Genomic DNA, 21,604 nt, shown 5'->3' with positions numbered 1-21,604 from the left:
CTCAGTATTTAACCGGATGTCAGAAAAAGTGAATAACTGTATTTCTTGTGGGAAGCAGATACCTCATAGGGATTACCATACTCTGTGTATACCTTGTTTAGGGCCTGAGCACGGCGTTGTTGGTTGCGCTCTTGTGCTAGATTTAACAAACGCACTATTAAGAGAAGGTTAGACTGTGCCAGGTTAGTGTTTGGGAAGCGTTGTAATTACAAAATGCCATCGGATGCTCCGGCGCGCCGTCCAGTCCAAAAGCGCAAGACAAAACAGCAAAGCCTAGGGTTGATGAACCGGCAGTCCCGGACGCCGGTTCTTTAGAAAACTCAGTGGAGCCAGAGGTTTTGCCAGGAGTTTCTTTGGAGTCTCAGGCAGAGACTTTACTGTTACAGGATGTGCCCTCTCAGGAGGTAGGCCAGGCTGAGGGGCTTCTCAGGTAACTGTTCTTCCCTCTCTTCCCAAGATAGTTAGAGCTTCTCCTACTGTTGCCAAAACTTCTTTGAGAGGTAGGCCAAGTACAGCTTCAGTGGGGCTTCTCCTCGCACTTCAGGTTCTGTGCCTAAGAAACATATGCTTAGAATGGCAGAAGATTTAATTACTATGATTAGAGGCTCTATGCCCCCTCCTGATAAGAGGCCTAGGGTGGAACCTGAGTTTGAGAGTTTGGAACAGTATTCAGAGGCTTCGGAGTCTTCTGCGGAAGACTTGCAGGAGTTTCCTCCTTATTCTGATTCTGATGTGGATGATTCCTACAGCTTCTCCTCCTGAGGATTTCTCATTTTCAGAGACTCTGCATTCCATGAGGGAACACTTTAAATGGGAAGGCCAAGATTACTCTGATTCCAGGAAAAGGCTTAGGGAATTCTTATTTTTACCCCAACATAGGCCCTTAGCTATACCTCCTGTGTTGAATGTGGTGGAAGATGTTTTTGCAGAGGCTTCCCTGAACCCTGACTCTTTGCCTCCTGCCCCTGTTAAACCTGATAGGTACTATAGGGTGCCCGAAGCTCATAAGTATTTGTTTAAGAGTCCTAGGGCGGACCCAGAAACTGTTTCTTAGGGGCCTAAAGGTGTTAAGGCCTCTGTGGTTAAAAATCCTGTTCCCACTGATAAGGAGGCAAGGGCTTTGGATAGGTGGGGAAAGAAAGTGTATACTTCTTCCACTCTAGCCATGAGGCGTTGAATTGTCAGTTTCACATGCTAAAATATCAAAATTATCTCCTTTCACAATTGAAATCTAAGGTGGATGCTTTGGCGGAAGGTATAGAGTGTAAAGAGTTGCTGGATTTAGTTCATGTGTCTGAACAAGTGGGTAAGCATTCTTTGCAATGTGGTTTTGATGCTGTGCAGGCCTCCTCGAGGGTGGCTGCCACTAGTTCTGTTCTTCGCAGGCATGCCTGGTTGAGGGATCAGAATTTAGCAGAGCATGTTAAGACTAGGATTTTGGATGCTCCTTTACAGTCTGATGTGTTATTTGGTTCGCCTGTGGAAGCAGTTTTAAAGAAAATGGAGGACAAAGCTAAGTCTATGCAAACTGTTAAAGATTTTTGCAGGTGCAGCCACCAAAGTTTAGTAGAAATTGGCCTACTAAGGGATGGTATCCTGCTTTTGATTCCCAGTCTAGGGGTAGGTCTAGACGTGGTAGGGGCAGAGCTCAAGGTTCTTTTAGGCCTAGAACAGGGGTTCACCTGCTCAGACTTCTGGTGAGGGCAGGGGTCAGTCCTTTCGTAAACAGACCCAATGACCTGCCTTTTCAGCTGCCAGTAGATTCTCGTCTGGTAGCTCCTTTGGGAGGAAGACTGTCTCTTTTCAAAGAAAATTGGGATTTAATCACTCAAGACAGATGGGTGTTGGATATCATTCACCACGGTTACAGGTTTTATTTCCACACATTGCCCCTTTCAAAGGCATGCCAGACGTTCCTCCTCCACAAAGGGAAGAGGCTCACAAGCAAATTTCTCTGTTACTCCAAATAGGGGCCATTCAGCCAGTCCCTATACCAGAAAGGGGCCTAGGATTTTATTCTCGCCTGTTCCTAGTACCAAAGAAGGGGAACACGTGGAGACCAATTTTGGATTTATCTATCCTCAACACTTATCTGGACATTCCCAAGTTCAAGATGTTGACGTTACAACAGCTTTTACCTCTGCTGGGCAAAGGTCATTGGATGGTAACTTTAGATCTCAAGGAAGCTTACCTTCATGTGCCTATAAGACTGTGTTGCAGGAAGTATCGAGCTGGAAATTCTCACTATCAGTTCCCTGCATTGCCCTTTGGCTTATCTACTCGCCCAGAGTATTCACAAAGGTTCTGGCTCCAGTGATAGCTTACTTCAGGCTAAAAGGAATTCAAATCTATCCTTACTTGGACGACTGCCTGATTCTGGCTCAAGAAAAGGAAGACCTTCTACAGCATCTGGAATATGTCATAGCAGTGCTAAGATGCCTAGGGTATTCTGTGAGCGAAATAAAGTCCAGTCTAGTACCCTCTCAAGACATGTGCTTTCTGGGTGTGAGACTGAATACAGCAGCCCAGATGGCCTTTTTAACCCCGGACAAACAAAAGAATCTTTCCAGTTACTTCCATCAGCTATCTCTTCAGTCCGGGCTGACTGCAAGGACAGTCCTTCAAGCCTTAGGGTTCATGGCATCTTGTATTCTGGTGCTTCCCAATGCCAAACTGCATATGAGGAAGCTACAATGGTATCTCAAAATGTATGGACACAGCACTGCCAGGATTTGGACACTGTCATTCAAATAATACCTTGCATTCAAAAGGAATTTTTGTGGTGGGCTCAGGAATGTCACCTAAACAAGGGACTCTCTGTGACCCGGCCAGAGTCAGATTCTAACGACAGATGCCTCAGACATTGCTTGGGAGCTCATCTAAATGGAAAGTGGATACAAGACAAGTGGCCTGCCAGACTACAGCATCTACATATCAACATGAAGGAGATGTTAGCAGTCCAATTTGCATTAATGGCTTTCAAGGAGTTACTTCTTCCAGGGCAGGTGTTGATTCTAACAGACAACACAACTGTCATGTGGTACATCAACAAACAAGGGAACACATTCTTACCCATTGTGCAGGCAAGCAATGATTTTATGGGAGACTGCGCTCAGCTTGCAACTAACTCTTCAGGCAAGGTTTCTGAGCACAGAACTCCTTAGCAGATGTGTTAAGCAGACAAATCATGGATCCCCACGAGTGGAAACTGGATCTTCATGTATTTCAAAGGTTGACAGTGTCCTGGGGAACTCCAGACATAGATCTGTTCACTTCTCCACTAAACCACCAGCTGCCAAAGTTTTGCACAAAGAGGTTACATCACACAGCTTGGAAAGTGGATGCTCTTTCTTTCAGTTGGAAAAATCTTCATGTGTATTTTCCACCTCTGCCTCTTCTTCCAAAGGTGCTTCTAAAGGTCAGACAAGACAAGCCAAGGATGATTTTAATAGCTCCAGATTGGCCTCGGCAGCACTGGTACCCATTACTGAGGAGTCTAGTAAAGAAGCCTCCATGGCCTTTACCCTTGATTCCACACCTGTTGTCTCAGAGAGACGGCCACCTGCTCAATGTCAAGCTTAGCTCTCTTCATCTAACAGCATGGCATATTCTGTTTTGAGAGACAGCCGGTCTCAACTTCCTCAACAAGTTTTAAATGTGATTATGGAAGCTAGAAGACCTAGTACAAGGAAAGTGTATGCAGAAAAATGGAAGAGATTTTTATTTTGGAGTGCAGCAAAGAATTTGGAGATTTCTGAGCCTAATTTGAGTGTGGCTCTTCAATATCTTACTGAGTTATTGGACAAAGGTTTGTCCTTCTCTTCCATTAAGATTCATGCTGCAGCAATTTCAGCTCACTATGATTGTGACCCACCATTGTTTTCGCATCCTTTATTCAAGCAGTTTCTCAGAGGGGCAAAGAATATCAGACCCGAGCTCCTACTCCTGCTTGGGATCTCAATTTTGTGTTGGAAAAACTTACTCTACAACCTTTTGAGCCTGCGGGTACTGCTGATTTGACATATTTGTCATGGAAGAGTGCTTTTTTGTTGGCTATTACTTCTGCAAGAAGGGTTTCTGAGTTGCAGGCCCTTATGGCAGTAGAGCCCTTTCTGATTTTCCATAAGGATAGGGTATCATTACACTAATCCTTCCTTTATGCCTAAGGTGGTTTCTAGTGTGGCTTTAAACCAAACTATTCATTTGCCTACTTTCTATGCAGATCCCCAAAATAAAGGGGAAAAGATTTTGCACACTTTAGATGTACATAGGCAGTTGCGTTATTATTTAAGCAGGACTAAGGATTTCAGGCAGTCTCAGCAGTTGTTTGTTTCTTTTGCTTTGAGTTCTCAGGGCAAGCCTGTGTCCAAACTATTTCTAAGTGGATTGGGTTTTGCATTTCATTTTGTTATTCCCATCATGGCAAGGAGATTCCAGCTGGGATTAGGCCTCATTCCACTAGGGCTACTGCCACTTCAACAGCATTTCTAAGGGGTGGCAACTAAGGATATTTTGGAGGCAGCTACTTGGAGTTCAGTGCATACTTTCTCTAAGCATTACCACCTTCCTCTCTACTCTAAATCTAGGGCTGGTTTTGCCACAGCTATTTTGCAAGGCATGTTGACAGCTCCTGCTTCCTTATGATTTGCCAGCCTCCCTTACCTCTGCTTTGGGATTCTACCCAATGGTTAGGACTGCAGCAATGTGGAATGAAGAACATAGTACAGTTTTGTACCTACCATAAATGTAGATGTTCGAGGATCCACATTGCTGCAGTCGCCTTCCCTCTGTGTTTAGGGGTGGTGGTGTGAGTTGCTATATTTATTGTACATGTGTATATATATATTGTATATAAGTTTGGTGCAGGGCTTTTTGGTGTTTTGGATTGGGCCTTGTCTTTTTAGGGTCTTCTGACCTCTGGGGCACGAAAAGACTGAGGATATGTCATGCGCATTAGTACCCTGGCGTCCTGGCGTCAGTCGACTGGACAGCGGACTACCCAATGGTTAGGACTGCAGCAATGTGGATCCTCGAACATCTACATTTATGGTAGGTACAAAACTGTACTTTACGGCTGCCTGTCAAGGATTCAGTGCATCCTTGGGACCTTACTTTTGTTTTACAGGCATTGGTGGCTCCTCCTTTCGAACCTGCAGCTTCGGTGGACTTGAAATTTTTGTCCTGGAAGACCACTTTCCTAGTCGCCATTACATCTGCTAGGAGGGTTTCTGAGCTTCAAGCTCTGTCTGCCGTGCCTCCGTATTTGGTCTTCTATAAGGATAGGGTCTCCCTCCGTACTAACCCTTCCTTCTTACCTAAAGTGACATCTGAAACAAACATAAACCAGTCCATTAATCTGCCCGTTTTCTTTCCCAACTTCCAAAATAAAGGTGAATACAAACTCCATTTGTTAGATGTTCATAGACAGCTTTGTTTTTATCTTCATAGAACAAAGTCCTTCCGCAAGACTGACCAATTGTTTGTTTCCTTTTCCAAAGCATTTATGGGAAAAGCTATTTCTAAAGTATCTTTGGCCAGATTGATCACTATTTGTATTTCACATGCCTACAAAGCAAAAGGTTTATCTCCTCCTGGTATTGTTAAGACTCAATCTACAAGGTCCATGGCGACTTCTGCTGCTTTTTGGTCTAGGGTGCCTTTGAATGATATTTGTGCAGCAGCGACCTGGGCCAATTCACATACCTTAATTTCCCATTACAAATTAGATCTGATTTCGAGGGGTAGAGCATCCTTTGGTTCTGCGGTGCTCAGGAATATCCTTCCATAAGGGCCTCCCAGGATCGGAGTAGCTGGGGACTCTGTCTGACAGGTTGCAGATAAAATGAAGTTAACTACTTCAGATTAAGAAGTTATGTACTCACCATAACATTCCATTTGAGTAGTTATACTTCATTTTTCTGCAACATTTCCTCCCTCCATCCCCCGGACCTTGTCCTGTCTTTTCAGGATTGGTTTATTGGTTTGAGTTGCTTATGTTTTTAGTTGCAGCAAACTCGATCAGAGGGAAGATAGAAGATGGTAGGGCATTATGTGTAAGGGGAGGAGCTCGGAGCTTGGAGCAGATGCTAGAAAAAAAGTTGCCGGCTCGGATCCGATACGGATCCGTATACCCACAGGTTGCAGAAAAATGAAGTATAACTACTCAGATGAAACGTTATGGTGAGTACATAACTTCTTATTTTGGTCAGGCATACTAAAATATTTTTGTGAAATAACAATTTTAAATTAATAAATGTTAACAAAACTAAGATCTGCACTAGCCATGAAATGCAAATCATTCCTAATCTGATGGATAAGTCTAAGTCCATCAGATTATCACTCATACCTTGACAATCCAGAACATCTGAGCTCCATACATTGAATTATCAGTATTTGTAATAGGAATAAGGAATATTTATATTATTTTGAACAGATATAGTACTATTGTAGATTAGACCGAATTCTAGTACAATATAAATGTCTAATTATTGTATAAGCAATTAATATTTACATGAAATATAGATGACTGTTCAATCATAGTAAAGTAGGATGTATCATTTATGAAACCTCAGTAAAAGATTATACCACACAGTTATTTAACATATTCACCCTTATTTATGAAGTCTTTTTAAACTTATTACTTAATATAAATAGATGGTAATAATATTTATACCTAATGTTTATAATGCAATGTATTTTACTGGGTATATCAGAAGTTATATTTCATTGTTTTCCAGCATTTAAGTAATTACTTTGTTGCTAACTTACTTAAAGCATCAGGTTTATTTTATGTGAACATTAATGAAAGTTAGTGCATTTTAATTATCAGTGCATCCCTCTTCCTCCCATTTCCTACACATAAGGATTTTCATATCTGTTATTTCTTATTATAAAATGAGTGAAATTATAGGTTAAAAACAACAAATTCACTTATTGTGATTAATGATTACAAGTTCCTTTTCCATATTCATAAATTACCATTTTATGGCATATACTGAAAGTTTTTAGATTTGAATGGCAACATTCTATTTTGTATAATCAGCAAAGGTTAAACTGAGTGATTATTGTCAATTTAATACTATTTGTTCAGAATGTGATTGTTTCCCTTGAACAACTTTGTCAGTTTGATGTCATGTACAAAACATTAGTTACCTTGGTAACAGCTTAAGTATTATGTATGGTCAAGATGGGTTACAAAACCACAATTCAAGTTAAAGCAATTATATGACTTGTTATGCACATTTACTTATATAAGAAAATCATCATGCTTCCCCTTGATGTTCAATATAGTTAAAACAGTAGTGTTGTTGTACACAATCCCATGTTATTAAACTCAGTGTCTCTTGTCAATTTAATACTATTTGTTCAGAATATGATTGTTACATTCTGTGACATTTCAAGTTCAGGCTTCCATTGTTTCTCTTGAACAACATTGTCAGTTTGATGTCATGTATAAAACATTAGTTACCTTGGTAACAGCTTAAGTATTATATATGGTCAAGATGGGTTACAAAAACTACAATTCAAGTTAAAGCAATTACATGACTTGTTATGCACATTTACTTATAGAAGAAAATCATCATGCTTCCCCTTGATGTTCAATGTAGTGTATGTCATTTATGGCAAATTAAGATGGTAGTGTTATTATACATAAGCCCATGTTATTAAATCCTGTCTTTAATATCTAAATTCAGTAGACTGCTTCATCTTATATGACAATTATATATTTTATGTCTAGATTTACTAAAATCATACATTACATAACTATTGTGTGTGTGTGTGTGTTTTTTGGGCTGTTGCTAAGTTATTTGAGAGACCACAAGCTGCAATGCTTCTGATTATTATTATTATTATTTGCTCCTTCCAAGCATGTTTATACAGTCCATAGACTTTATATTATGAGACCCTTCTAGCTTCTGATTTGTTATAAGTATATTTCCATCCTTACATACACACATATCAGGACGTCAAGTATGGGGAACAATGCCCATCCAGTTTTGCCAGAATAACATTCACTAGTTCATGTGGTGTGTTTCCAGGTTGTTCTTAAAATATCCAAACCAATATTTGTCCTGTTCCACCTACACAAGTGCATGGATCATGCTATCCCTAACAGAACCAAGATGCTATCCTCCAAAAAAAGGAAGCCTATCTGGTGGTCCCCTACCATAAACAAACTCTACAACAGAAGAAAGAAACTGTTGCAAAAAAAGAGTAAAATCCCATGATTGGAGGAACTCCCTGGTCAGCCTCAGTAAGAAGATGAGATCCCTCATAAAATCCTCCAAAGCTAGTTGCGAAAACAAAATCACCACTGATTCTAAAGACAACCACAAAGCATTCTATAGCTATGTCAAGAATCTCAATGGCAGCACTCAGATCTGTTCTGAGTTACAGCACATTGGCACTAAATATACAGAACCAACTGATATTGCCAACATCCTGGCAGATAGGTTCAGTGCTAACTTTACCCCCTCTCACCCCCTAAAGGGCCCATCTCTATACTGGAAGAATGCAAAGTTCCTGTAATCACGGCTGCACAGATAAAAACCACACTCTCCAAAGCCAAGAACACAGCATCCATGGGACCTGACAACATCCCAGGCTGCATTCTACATGAACTACAGAATGAACTGGCACCCCACCTAAGCACCATGTTCAGTCATAGCCTCACCTTGACAGGAAATTTTTTGTATATCTCCACCAAAATTGATATTTATGTATTTTAGTAGTTCATCTTTAGATTTCTGATGTTTTAAACTTGAAAATAATATCATTTTCCTATATTATTATACTAGATTATGGAGCTCTCAGAATTCACTGCTCTCTGTTGGCCATCTCAGAACTGAAACATCTTGAGTTAATTTTCCCACATTTGCAGATATTGTCTAGCATGATCTGTTCATTTGTTTATGAAGGGATAGAAAGGGGAGGAGGAGTGGGTGGGTAGGAGTTATTCTTTTTTGCTGGGATTGGAGGATTACAGAAAGGAAGAGTTCTGTTGAATCATAGCTGCTCCGTTAATGGGGGTCTCAGCCCTGACAGTCCACAGACTTTCTGTTTTGGTCACCTGGCCATTTTCTTCTGAACTTGTCATTCTTCCTCTTTGGCTTTTAGTGTGGTAATTCCTACTGCATGTAGCAGAAGGAATGGTGAGCAAACTGTTTCACTGACACCATAATCTCCTTTATTCCTCTATTTTTTAAACACCTGCTTAGCCAGATATCCAGCCAGCAGTTTCTTGTCTTATGGAGCATTAAATAACTGACTCTTCACATGCTATAGTAGGCACTGTGTCCTCAGCCTTACGTGTCTCCATATAACTGATACCATAGCTGTTGCCATTTATGATACATCCCCTGCATCATAGCAGGATTTGATAGCGCTTGCCAACCTGGAAAGAGATGTGGAAAAATTAAATACTTTATCTCCAAGGGTCTTGTTTCTATTTCATCTGCCTTGCTCTTAAGTTGGGACTGAAGGATCCCTTGGAATTTGAGCATGAGCTGGCAATTCAGAGCACTGGAGGCCAGGGTGGCAGAGGTGTGAACTTTCTTCTCCAGTCAGGCAAGAACCTCTACTTTCCTTGTCACTGGGGATAAGATTTTTGGTTGGAGCACTAGAAGATCCTTTGCTGTCCATGGGCACCAAAGTTGGATCAGCATCTGGGATCTTTAAGAAATACAGGACTTAATGACCCTGTAAAAGTGGTCAGGCTTCTTGGGAGCAGATATTTGAGAGCTTCAAAAGTGTACTGATGAATGCACCCCCCAAAGCTTCTATAACTAGAGGAATAGCTAAAGGTTTAGGCTCTGGTTAACCCAGATATTCAGTGTATTTCTTCTGGACATCTGAGTAGGCTTTAGCTTACCATTAGGAAAAAAAATCTTCTTTCTAGTGAAGGTGTCTCCAAATGAGAAATTCTGTGGTCTAGTGGCAGAGAACAAGGTGCCTTAGTGTCAAGAATGTATGAGTGGGACCTGTACAGCATAAACCAGTTCATCTGCCTCTGAGTCTGAAGAATCCGGTTCTTTAAAGTGGATATTTCCCTTTTCCTGCTTTGGATAGGGACCCCAGACACTGATGATTGATCTGTGTGAGTATACAGGTTCTTAAGAAAAACATGAAAGTCTGTAGCAGTTTCATCTGATCTTGCAAGGGAGTCTGGGTGGGAGAAGGGGAAAGCTTGTCCAGCTCAAGTTGAGGCAAGGTGGATTTTTGAGGTTTGCATTTTTATGGCCTGCTGTTTGGGATGGCAGTCACCTTCAAAATCTCTAGTCAATGGCAAGGGAGGGTGAAGATAAGTTCAATATGAAAGCCATAGTCTTTGTTGCATTCAAGGACCGAGGATATACCATCCAAACATCAGTTGTTAGGAAACTTTGGTCAAAGTAGACATCTGGGACAGGAGTTGTTAAAGCACCTCACTGGACCCAAAGCCATTGAGCCTAGGGTGACCCTCGGGACTTAGTCCATATGTCATTATACCTGAGTGTCCCTTCTCATGTGAGTACAAGTTCTGTTTCTGTTTTTTAAGTGTATCTCTGTAGATGATTTTGCAGATGCCATGGCAGCTTTAGACATGACACAAATCCTTTTCTGATATAGGTAATTTTGGAGATTTTTCATTTTCTGTTTGTTGGACTTCTGACTGAACTTTGAGTGATGATAACAAGAGCTGACATCATGCTGTGTGCCCAAACAAAATAAACACTGACTATGAAAGTCTTTGAGTGGAATCTGTTTGTTACAAGAAATACAGTAAGTCACTTTAGATACTAGCACCTAACTTTACACCCAACAATTAGTAACCTAAAACAAACTGTAGCAATATTTAGCATCTTAAAGCCATTACACAAGAAGCATGCAAAGCAACAACAACAATAAAGCGTTTACCAGAAGGGTACTTTTCTGTACTCTGGAAGCCAGACTGAGCCAATGAACTGCTGATGCTTAGTACATCACATGGAATACAGATCCTCAATTCTCAAACTGTAGGAGAAGAAAACTAAAGATAGTACAGATGGACATTCCTCTTACACCACTGGTTTCCTGATTGCTAGGTCCCTGGCCATCTGCACAGTTGAAAGGGAGGAAGATTGAAAAGCCCTGGAAATTTGGCCATATTTTGGACCTTCTCTGTACCTGTAAGGTATAAACATAACTTCTGCTGCCTGTATTGTTGGTCTGTTTTCCTAGGTACATTCAGTAGTCCTTGGTCCATTCAGCAGTTTTCAGCTAGAAAAATGGACCAGTAGCAAGGTACAGCTAGAAGCCTACATTTTCACTTTAAAAGCTGGCACTGTAAGCCTTTTGTTTGGTCAGGATTCATTTAACCAGTTGCAGCAGAGATCACAACTGTTTAAAAGAATGTTTAGTAGGTCTGTGTTTGAGCTTCTGTAGCAAGGAGCTTGTATAAAAGTTTGCTACAGTCCTCCACACTTGATCCTTATTTAGACGAATAAAAAACAAATATTTCTTTATTTTGGGATCATTAACTTTGTGTTGAGAGAGCACTACAGTTTATAAAAAACAATTCTCAGAGCTATGATTTTTAATCTTCAGAGGATGAGGGGTATGGGCATAATAATACTGTAAGGTAATAGCTGACAACTATCATTGTGCTGTTTACATGTCCTTTCAAAAAAAAAAATTGTTAAGACAAAGGAGAGCTGGTAGGCCAGAAACAATAGCGCTAGGAATATCTGAGTACTGTTGCAGCCATTTGCATTGTGTAAAGAGTAAGTTTTAAATGCCAAGGGATGGATGAAGAGCTGAGCACCTAGGAAACAGTCAGGTAGAAATACACAGGGCAGGTAGCAACCTCACACAGGCTGTTGATTGCCACTGCTTAACATTAATCCCATTCTTTTGCAGAACTTGCAGGGCACACTGACGGAATAAAGCCTGTAAGATGTGTAACTACGACAGCAACCCAGGGGTCTTAACATTCCATGTAATTCCTATAATTTGTTGTGCAATCTTTTGAAGGCAGGGGTCTAAAATTCCATGTAACCCATGTACTTTACTGTGCAATCCTTTGGCCTAACTGCTTCAGTGAGCAGTTTGCAACAGAATGCTCTGAGCTGGTTTTCCCAGAAAGGTAAATATTAGAGCACTGCAGGAGTCAGAGACTTTCTGGCAAGAAATCAAGCAATAATAAGTAACCAGGTACAGATACATTTATTTCCACTTATAAGAGTTAAGTTCCTGTCTCAGAGGCAGCTTAGTTTAGATTGTACAAGACGTAGTGTGACAGGCTGGTGCCTGCAGGATAGAATACAGAGGCAGTCAGCTCATCACCCAAATGCCATGATTTGTAAATGATGTGAACAGTCCTTAGGTGCAACTGCTCACATAAGCAGTTTCAGACATGTCTTAACTTGGATGGAAATGTCAGATTCACCATCTTCTCATCAGAAAATCACAACAAATAAACAGATGCAGAGAGAAAGGGCTGATAGCAGCAACAGCTCAGCTGTTTATGTTATCTGCATTCCGCCAACTCAAGTATTCCCATGTCCCTCAACTATACTCTTATGCCCTCAAATGCCACCTTTAATCATCCCTCTCAAATAAAACCTCTGTGAACATTAACCATTGGGACTCAGCACGAAAACAACTTTCACTCAAACTTAACTAAAGACAGCAACCATCTGTTCTACCTTTCAGATTTATGGTAACTATAACCATTCTGGGAGCATTCTGCAAGATTTCCTATGTCCAAAAACTAGTTACATGAGATGTGTGAGTACTCCAGGGAACAAAATCCATTACCTACAAAATCTCCTGAATGCATATCTCAGCATGTATATCCTTCCTGTGACCTTTTAGGCAAATATAGAATTCCTACATTTGCTTCTGTAAATCTGTTCTTCAGCATCTCTGATTTTTACATTAAGACGTAATTGTCTTTAATCAGGAATGTTTTGGATGGCTTGTAGTGTCACTGAATGGTGACTAAGAAACTGAGCTACCCTTTCTCCCCCAAAAGTTGTTTTTTTTCCCCCAGAGTTGTGACATGTAATATAATTTTTACTCAGTTACATGCTGGACATTCTTTACACTTTACAGCTTGTCAGAATTTGGCTTGAAACTGTTTAAACTGTATTTTAAATTTTGACAAATCCCCTGATAATGCTGGCTCTCAGACTAAGGGCTATATAGTACTTTCTCCTCAGCTTGTAATAATTTCTGCATTTAATCTTTTGGGCAACCAGCATTCAGAAAACCCAAATTAAAATCTGGCCCTTGATTATAATTTGTGTCCCATACTATACATGCTACTCAACTGTAATTCATTAGTAGATTTTAATATGAATGTATTCTTCCTATGTTCTAGTTACTTCTGTTTGTAATACACATTATTCCTTATTCTTTTTGAATGAATCCCTTGCTTGTAATTAATTCTGGGTGGTCACAGGTGGAAAATGAAATCCTGTTGGGTTAAGGTATATTATGCTACCCAGATAAATCTGTGGTACGAACAGTCAACACTGCAAATGCTAGAAACCCAAGTCTGATTAATGCCCATTTACCAGATGCCAAACCTTAACAGTGAGATGGTCAATTATTGGCAGTTACCACTGCACTACAGATCCTTGTGGAGCCCTTATAAATTGTAGTGAAGACTTCTAATTATGGAAGGAACAAGCAGCATATGCAAGGAGCAGTCCCATGCATAAGTATGAGCCTATGTATAATCGGAGCCGCAGCTCACCTTCATCAAATAACAAAGATGTCAGCCATATTGACTAGTACTACAGTATGATTCATCTAGAACTCTTTCACTTAGAGCTGATGCCCAAATGGGAATGAATGGGTTAATGGATGTGCGTTGTTGGAAGGGGTGGGCGGTCTTGACAACAAGAGGTCAAAATGTAAGGGATTAAAAATCTAAATAAATAAATGTTTCTTTCTCTGTTAGTCTATTAATTAAATTGTATTTGATTTGGTTTTGGGTTTGAGGTAGAAAGCAATGCTTTAGATACGTGTATCAATAAAACCGTGTAACTACATTCATTTTTATTTATTTATTTATATTTGTTGACCGGGAGTGTCCCACTGGACGTAGGTTCATTTTCAGTGGAGGCCCAGGGAGAAAAGCTCCACAGTTAAAATAAACAGACAGTAGTTACATTGGATTACATAGCAATTAACAATTTACATAGCAATTACTTACAACATATTTACAGATGAAGAACATAGTACATCAGTAGACAACTAGAATCTTATCTGTGAAGTACATAACCGACATTAACAAATGTTACAATAAGAAGTTCCTGCTGTATAATAAGTACTAGGCATATGAGCATCTGAGCTTGCTATAATCAAGGTAGTTATGGAGTGGAAAGAAAGGTAGTGGTTGGATGGGGTGGGTGATATTAGAGTGGGAGTTGCAATTTTTGTCCCACATTTTGTCAGATCACATCACCTCATACTGATATTCTATTTGATACTCATTGAATGAGTTGTGGATGCTGTTCTTTAAAAACTTATAGACCAAATGAGCTTCTATGGAAAAATGTATAACTTGTACCAACAGTTAAATAACCTCAGAGGTAGTTTTGTTACTTAAAGGGAGGTGCAGGTGCCTTTGCCACCATGTAAAATAGTTTTATTGGAAGAACATTTTTTCTACCAGTTATAACTAAAACAGCTTTGATGAAGTGGCCTTTCAAAAGATAATGATGGTTTACCTATGGAACACCCTAATGTTCCCTTTTTCATTGCTGTTAATGGAGAGGAAGGAGATGGCCAGAGGAAGGCAATCATCTTTCACTGGTTTGATTTTTGTCACCCCTGTCTTCCCCATGCTTGTGGTAGCTATGAAGTACGCAGGCCTAGACAGGGCCTTTAATATCAGGATGCCATTGCATGCTTCTGTGCAATTGTAACTGGCTGTAGTGATCTGTATTCCTAAGCAGGCCAAAGTGTTGTGCATTGTTTGCACTATTGAGCCAGCAACTATCTGTCTGACTCAAGCAGTGAATTCCAGCCATTCAACTCTTTACTATAGATTGGTGAGCTAATGCTGGCCAGTCACTCTGCTCCATGTCTGTCTGTCTCCATGATGTTTAACTCTCTAGGCAAACTCGTCACTGAGGTTACAGTCAGGAATCCATTCCTCTGTGCCACAGATCTAGAATATCTGTTGTGTGATTGTATATATCAGGCACGAAAGTAGAAATTTCTACTTTTTGTCAATGTCTTTATATTGCTGTTCTTCTTAAAAATATTCACCTCTTTATATAGTGCTTTCCTGCAGTCTGCCTCACACACACACACACACACACATGGCCATGACTATGTTAGCAAGCCATCATACCACATGTAGAATCAGTTTAATAAGTTCTAGATGTATTTTGGTCTCTACAAACAATTAGATGCAGTTTGTCAAAAGTAGTTTCCGAATGAGTAAAGGAGTGTGGCATGGTGCACAATTTGAATGAAATTCATAAGAATGCATTAGGGATTCATATGTGTCTGCTAACCATAATTTACTGATGCAGGAAGAGTGTTCTGTCTAGACCCTAAAAAACAACTAATTAGTCAGCTCACCATGCATTTCATGGTAGGCTGCAAGACAACTCTTCACCTTCTTCAGTGAGGTCTTGCTCCCAGCAATATGGTGAGGTACCGACATCATGCTGGAGTAAGAACTTAATGAGCTTCTCATTAGATACCCAGCTAGGCTGTAGAGAGCAGCTGCAGCAACAACATATGTTAACTGACAGTGTACTTGGTTCACAGAAAAATATTAACATAGAATACATGATTTACATATTTTAAAGACATAATTTTAACTGGTGAGATTATGGTTTTATTTTAGGTTTCAGGATGTTTTCTATGAATGATGTGCTGATCTGAAGTAGTTAACTTAATTTGATCAACCTGTGGGTTTCAGATCCGATACGGATCTGAGCTGACAGCTTACCAAGATAAAGATCCAAGCTCCAAACTCTTCCCCTTAACCCATACTACCCTGCAACCGCTTTCCAATCCCCAGATCTCGTTTGCCACGGCTTCACCAGCAAGAGATTTCTGAGCTCCAAAGAGGTTAGTTAGGTCTAAACTCATTTTTTTCGGTGTGTGTGTGCCCTTTTTGAGTGAATAACTTCTTATTCTTCCCCTTATTCTCTATTGGGTGTTTTTGGGTGCATAGTTTTTGTATTTTTTTGTAGTTAGAGAGTTGCTTAACTCCAGTTGTGTAGGCCCCCTTCCCACCCTTAGTGAGCGTGTGTGTGTGTGTGTGTGTGTGTGTGTGTTTGTGTGTGTGTGTGTGTGTGTGTGTGTGTGTGTGTGTGTGTGTGTGTGTGTGTGTGTGTGTGTGTGTGTGTGTGTGTGTGTGTGTGTGTATCTGCCCCTGTCTTAACTGTCTAAGCAGGTATGTCTGAAAGTCAGAAACCGACGTTCTCCATGTGCACAGAGTGTGGCCATAAGCTATCCCCAGCTGATAACCACACTCTGTGTGTAGTCTGTTTGAGGGTCCCCCATTTATCGACCGGCTGCAAAATTTGTGTGGCCTTTAACCCCCGGGCACTGTGGGATCACAGGACCAAGATGATTCTTGTGGGTCTCTTACCCGCAGAATTGGCTACTTCTGCTCCTCCATCTACTTTTTCAGCCATGGCTGTGGCTGTTCAGCCTTCTGGCCCTCCTCCTCTGTCCGGGACTCACAATCCCACCTCTTCACAGGGAGAGAGAGAGGCCAAGAAAGACAGACACAAGGAAAAAGGGAGAGAGAGAGAAAAAGAGAGACAGAGACCAAGAGAAGGGTCGCAAGAGGCAGGCCGACTCGGATCCATCAGCCTATCCTGCCAAGGTGTTAGTGTCTCCACAAAAAACTACAAGGCTGTCTTCCCCTTGGCTCCATTCTCCACATTTCTCCTTGGAGCCAAAGGAGGAGGCTCGGCCTGCTTTGAGGTCGTCCTGACATCAGCCCTCCCGGCCGGTGTCGGTGGCATCCTCGAGGTCTACTAGGAGCCTTTCTGAAGCTGATATGGACCTGATGATGAGGAGATTTCTACAGACACAATTGCAGATGGGACTGTTGCTGCCCACCCCCCCAGCCAGAGCGGGGAGTTTGACCCCAAGATTCACCCTAATAGCTCCTTCTCCGATCCACCCTCAGGTTTTGTAGTCTATGGATCCGAGGACCCCCGAAGTCAGGGAGTCGGCGCCAATGGTACCTCCTACCTCGACCCCGGCTATGCCCTCCAGCCTGTCGGATCTGAGCTCTCAGAGCTGGGATCTGGGCATCAGATCTGCGGGGATGAGTGTGTCTTCGGCCCCATTGTGGTCGGGGTATACTGTCTCCTTGGGCATGGCTGTGCCAGCCTTGGCTCCGATCCCTTCATCGGATCCAAGGGGTATGGCTACCCACACCACCAGCTTTAGGGAATATGGTTCCCCTTCGGCTTTCGACGCTGTGAAAAGGGTTCTCTCTGGAGGATCGAGACCCCTCACTCTTTCCTCAGAGTCCGCCCCTGCTCCCTTGCAACTGAGTTTGTCTTCCATCATCCAGTCCTCCAGGGACAGCCTGTATCCAATATGCCCCAGACAGTTGCCCTTGAGGAATATGAGACGGTTTGCGAGCTCTCCCCGGAGGGTCCCCCCAAGGAGGTCCCTCGCAAATGCCCATGCAAGAGGAGGCACATGGACTCCCCTGAGTCCCTCATGGAAGATACTGACTTGGAGGAAGGGGTAGGTTCCCCCAGATCACCCCCCGAAGATGTCTCCTTTGGAGAGATTATGGAAATTCTTTGCAAAACCTAACTTGGACAAGTCAGTATTTCTGAAGGTGTTCGATACAGGCCCTTCTACCTCTTGGGTGTCCCCCCCGGCCGACCCTCTGGTGGACCTTATCACTACCAGAGCCTGGAAGGAACCAGACACTGTGGAGCCAATACCCAAATGGCCCAATAAAGTATTGAGTCCTCCTGCAGACAAAGCCACTTGGAGTAATGGTTCCCCAGTTGATGCCATGGTGGTGGCGGCAGCCACCAAAAAGGAACTCGCCCAGGAAAGTTCCTCGGTCCATGCCCCAGACAAAAAGTCCAGGGCAATGAATCATCTTGTATAGCGGACTTTTGCTTCGGCTACCTTTGCTATAAGGGCGCTGAATTACATGGCCCATGTAATCAGACTGCAGCATGACCTTGTCAAAGAGTACACTGAGTCCCCCCCAGAGTCCATTTTGGCTGAGGATAAATGGGCTTTCTCGGCGCAAATGGCATTCTCAGATCTGTGTCAGATACGTCCATGCATTTACTCTCTCATGTCAAGAACAAAGTAAAATATCCAAAGGCTTGAAAGGAATGGAACAGTCCAACGTATCTTGAATCAAAAAAAACTAGAACATTACATCAAGTGCTTTCACCTGGAGTCATACCAGGCTTTATCAAGATAAACCATCATTAAAAATTCAGTGCTTAAGTACCTTCTAGTCCAAATCATGTGACTAGAACTCCAATTAATAAAATATGCTAATTAGCCATTGAAACTAGCTTTGACAGCATTATAAAACAACTTTTTAAGTCTCTAACATAACCTGGTGGTTTGCTAGTGATGGTTTATCTTGATAAAGCCTGGTATGACTCCAGGTGAAAGCGCTTGATGTAATGTTATCCTTTCAAGCCTTTGGATATTTTACTCTCTCATGCCACCGAGGCATCATACCTGGCTCCGGCTTTGCAATTTTTTGGAACCTTTCAAGGCATCTTTCACTAATGCCCCTTTTGACAGTTCGACCCTGTTCGGGAAGACCATCCAAGATACGCTTGTCCAGAGTGAGAAGGATGGGAAAACACTGTCAGCCGTAGGGATCCGCTTCTCTAACCCTCAAAGGTTCTTCTCCAGGAACCAGCGGGGGCAAAAGAAGCTGTGGTTCCGGAAATCTCAGCAGTCCTGGAACACTCAGGACTCCTTCTCCCCCAGAGGTAGAGGGGAACAAGATGAACACCGGCCCAAAGGCAGAGGAGAACCGAATAACTTCGGATCACGGGAACCTTTTTCCGATTGACCCGCACTGCAGCCCTGAGGGGTTACCCGACTGCTCTTCTCTGGAGGCAGTCGGGGGGCATTTCTTGAGGCACCTAGCCCAATGGAAGTCCATCACGTCAGATCGCTGGGCGCTTCAAATAATATCCAGAGGTTATTCAATTCCCTTCATAAACAACCCACCTTGTACAAGATGCCTCCCAGATGTCCCAACCGCTCAGAGGGAGGCGTCAGCTTTGGAGATAAGAAAACTGCTAGAAAAAAGAGCAATCCAGCCATTGCCCACATACCAGTCCAGATCAGGCATCTATTCCAGGTTCTTTTTGGTGCTGAAAAAGACAGGGGACCTGCCGATTCTCAACCTACCCACAATGAACCTGTCCGTTGCCAAGGAAAAGTTCCAGATGGTCAGTCTACAATTCATCCTGCCCTTTTTGCAGGAGGAAGACTGGATGTGATCGATAGACCTCAAGGATGCGTACTACCATATTCGGATGGACAGGTGATCCAGGAGGTTCCTCTCTTTTGGCTAGGAGCCAGTCATTACTAGTTCAGGGTCCTACCCTTTGGTCTCACCACAGCCCTCATGGTGAAGGTCATGGCAGTTGTAGGGACCCATCTGAGGCTTCAGGGCATTCAGGTCTTTCCGTACCTGGATGACTGGCTTCTCACTGCCTCCACCAGGCATCAACTGGTACTAGACAGGGATTTCTTCCTTCAGTTATCTACCCAGCTGGGGATCACGATAAATTTCAAGAAGTCTTACCTCCAACCTGTTCAAATCCTAGATTTCATAGGAGCGAGAATAGACTCTTCAGGCCAGGATATTTTTGACTCCAGACAGACTTCACAGCCTGGCTCTGCATGAATTGGCGCTCCTTCAATCCCCTGCACCACCAGTGGAGTTAGTCCTGAGAGCCCTATGGTCCATGGCAGCAGCTATAAACCTCATTCCATGTGCTCATCTGCATATGAGAGTTTTACAGTGGACATTACAGGTTCAGTGGTCTCTACTTCATCAGTCTCTAGACTTTCCGATCCATATGAGCAGAGTGTGCAAGAAGTCTCTCACGTGGTGGCTTCACTCCCAGGAATTGTGAGAAGGATGCCCCTTTGTTGCACCTCCGCTCCAAGCCACAGTGACCACGGATGCCTCCCACTTATGGCGGGGGGGGGACACTGCTCGGGCAGGACTGTCCAAGGCACATGGACTCGGAGTGAAACCGTTCTGCATATAAATGTTCTAGAGATGAGAGCGGTTCTTTTAGCATTGCAGGCCCTTCATGCCTCTCTTCCTCTGGGAACTATTGCTATCCAGTCAGACAACATGTCAGTGGTCTGGTACATCAACAAACAGGGGGAACCAGGTCTTATCCACTTTGTCGAGAGGCCATGAGAGTATGGGAATGGGCATGCTCCACCAACTGTTTTCTGATAGCAATGCACATTTTGGGTCAGTCCAACATCTTGGCAGACAAACTGAGCAGGACTATCCTTTCGCCTTATGAGTGGTCTCTGAACCCTTATGTAGCGGACCAGATCTTCCTCAAGTGGGGTCAGCCTTGCTGCGATCTCTTCACATCACCATCCAATATGAAGTGCAGCGAGTTTTCTGCTCTAATTCCCCCAATGAGGGAAGCCCCCAGAGATGCTCTTGTCCATGCTTGGCCACCTGATCTTCTTTATGCGTATCCCCCACTTCCTCTCATGACAAAGTTTTTACAGAAAGCTTGTCAGTTGGGGAGCAGAGTTATCCTCATAGCACCATTCTGGCCTTGTCAAGTTTGGTTCCCTTGCCTGTGTTCTCATCTCCTATCTCCGCATCTGGACAGCCTCAAGCTCACAGCTTGGTTACTCCAGTTCCATTAGTTGCTAGGACTCCTGGCATCTCTTCCCCAGTTAAATCCATCCTGGTAGTGGCACATAAGTCCTCTACCAGGAAAGTCAACAGTAGTAAGTGGAAACGTTTTTTCCATTTGGGCTTCAGAGAGAAATCTGGATCCCTTTACTGCTCCGGTTCCAGTGGTGTTGGACATTTTGTCTCATATTTTCCAACAAGGGGCTAGCTCTTCCGCTGTGAAAGTACAGCTGGTGGCTATTTCCCATTTTCATACTGGGAAAATTCAGGCTCCCTAGCTGCTGCCAGAATTTGCAAGACTTTTTTGAAACTTACTTTTCTTCTGAGACCTCCTATTAAGAATCCTTCTGATCTGACCTTGGTCCTTCATGATTTGGTCGCACTCCCATTCGAACCTGCAGCATCAGTTGACTTAAAATTCTTATCATGGAAAATGGCCTTCCTGGTGGCTATTACTTCAGCCAGGAGAGTGTCAGAACTTCAAGCCCTGTGTATGAAACCATCTTACCTAGTGTTTCTCAGGACTAACCCATCTTTTCTACCTAAAGTTGCTTCGGAGTCAAATATTAATCAGTCAATTAATTTGCCTGTATTCTTCCCTAAATTTCAAAATAAAGGGTGGATGTGGTGAGAGAGGACATGCAGGTGGTTGGTGTGACAGAGCAAGATGGAGAGGACAGGAAGAAATGGAAACAGATGATTTGCTGTGGTGGCCCCTAACGGGAACAGCCGAAAGATGAAGAT

The sequence above is a fragment of the Protopterus annectens genome, chromosome 10.part0 (assembly GCF_019279795.1).
Source record: "Protopterus annectens isolate FY-2018-M chromosome 10.part0, PAN1.0, whole genome shotgun sequence".
Lineage (NCBI taxonomy): Eukaryota > Metazoa > Chordata > Ceratodontiformes > Protopteridae > Protopterus > Protopterus annectens.
The sequence above is the reverse complement of the archived record's forward strand: the minus strand, read 5'-3'. Positions refer to the sequence as shown.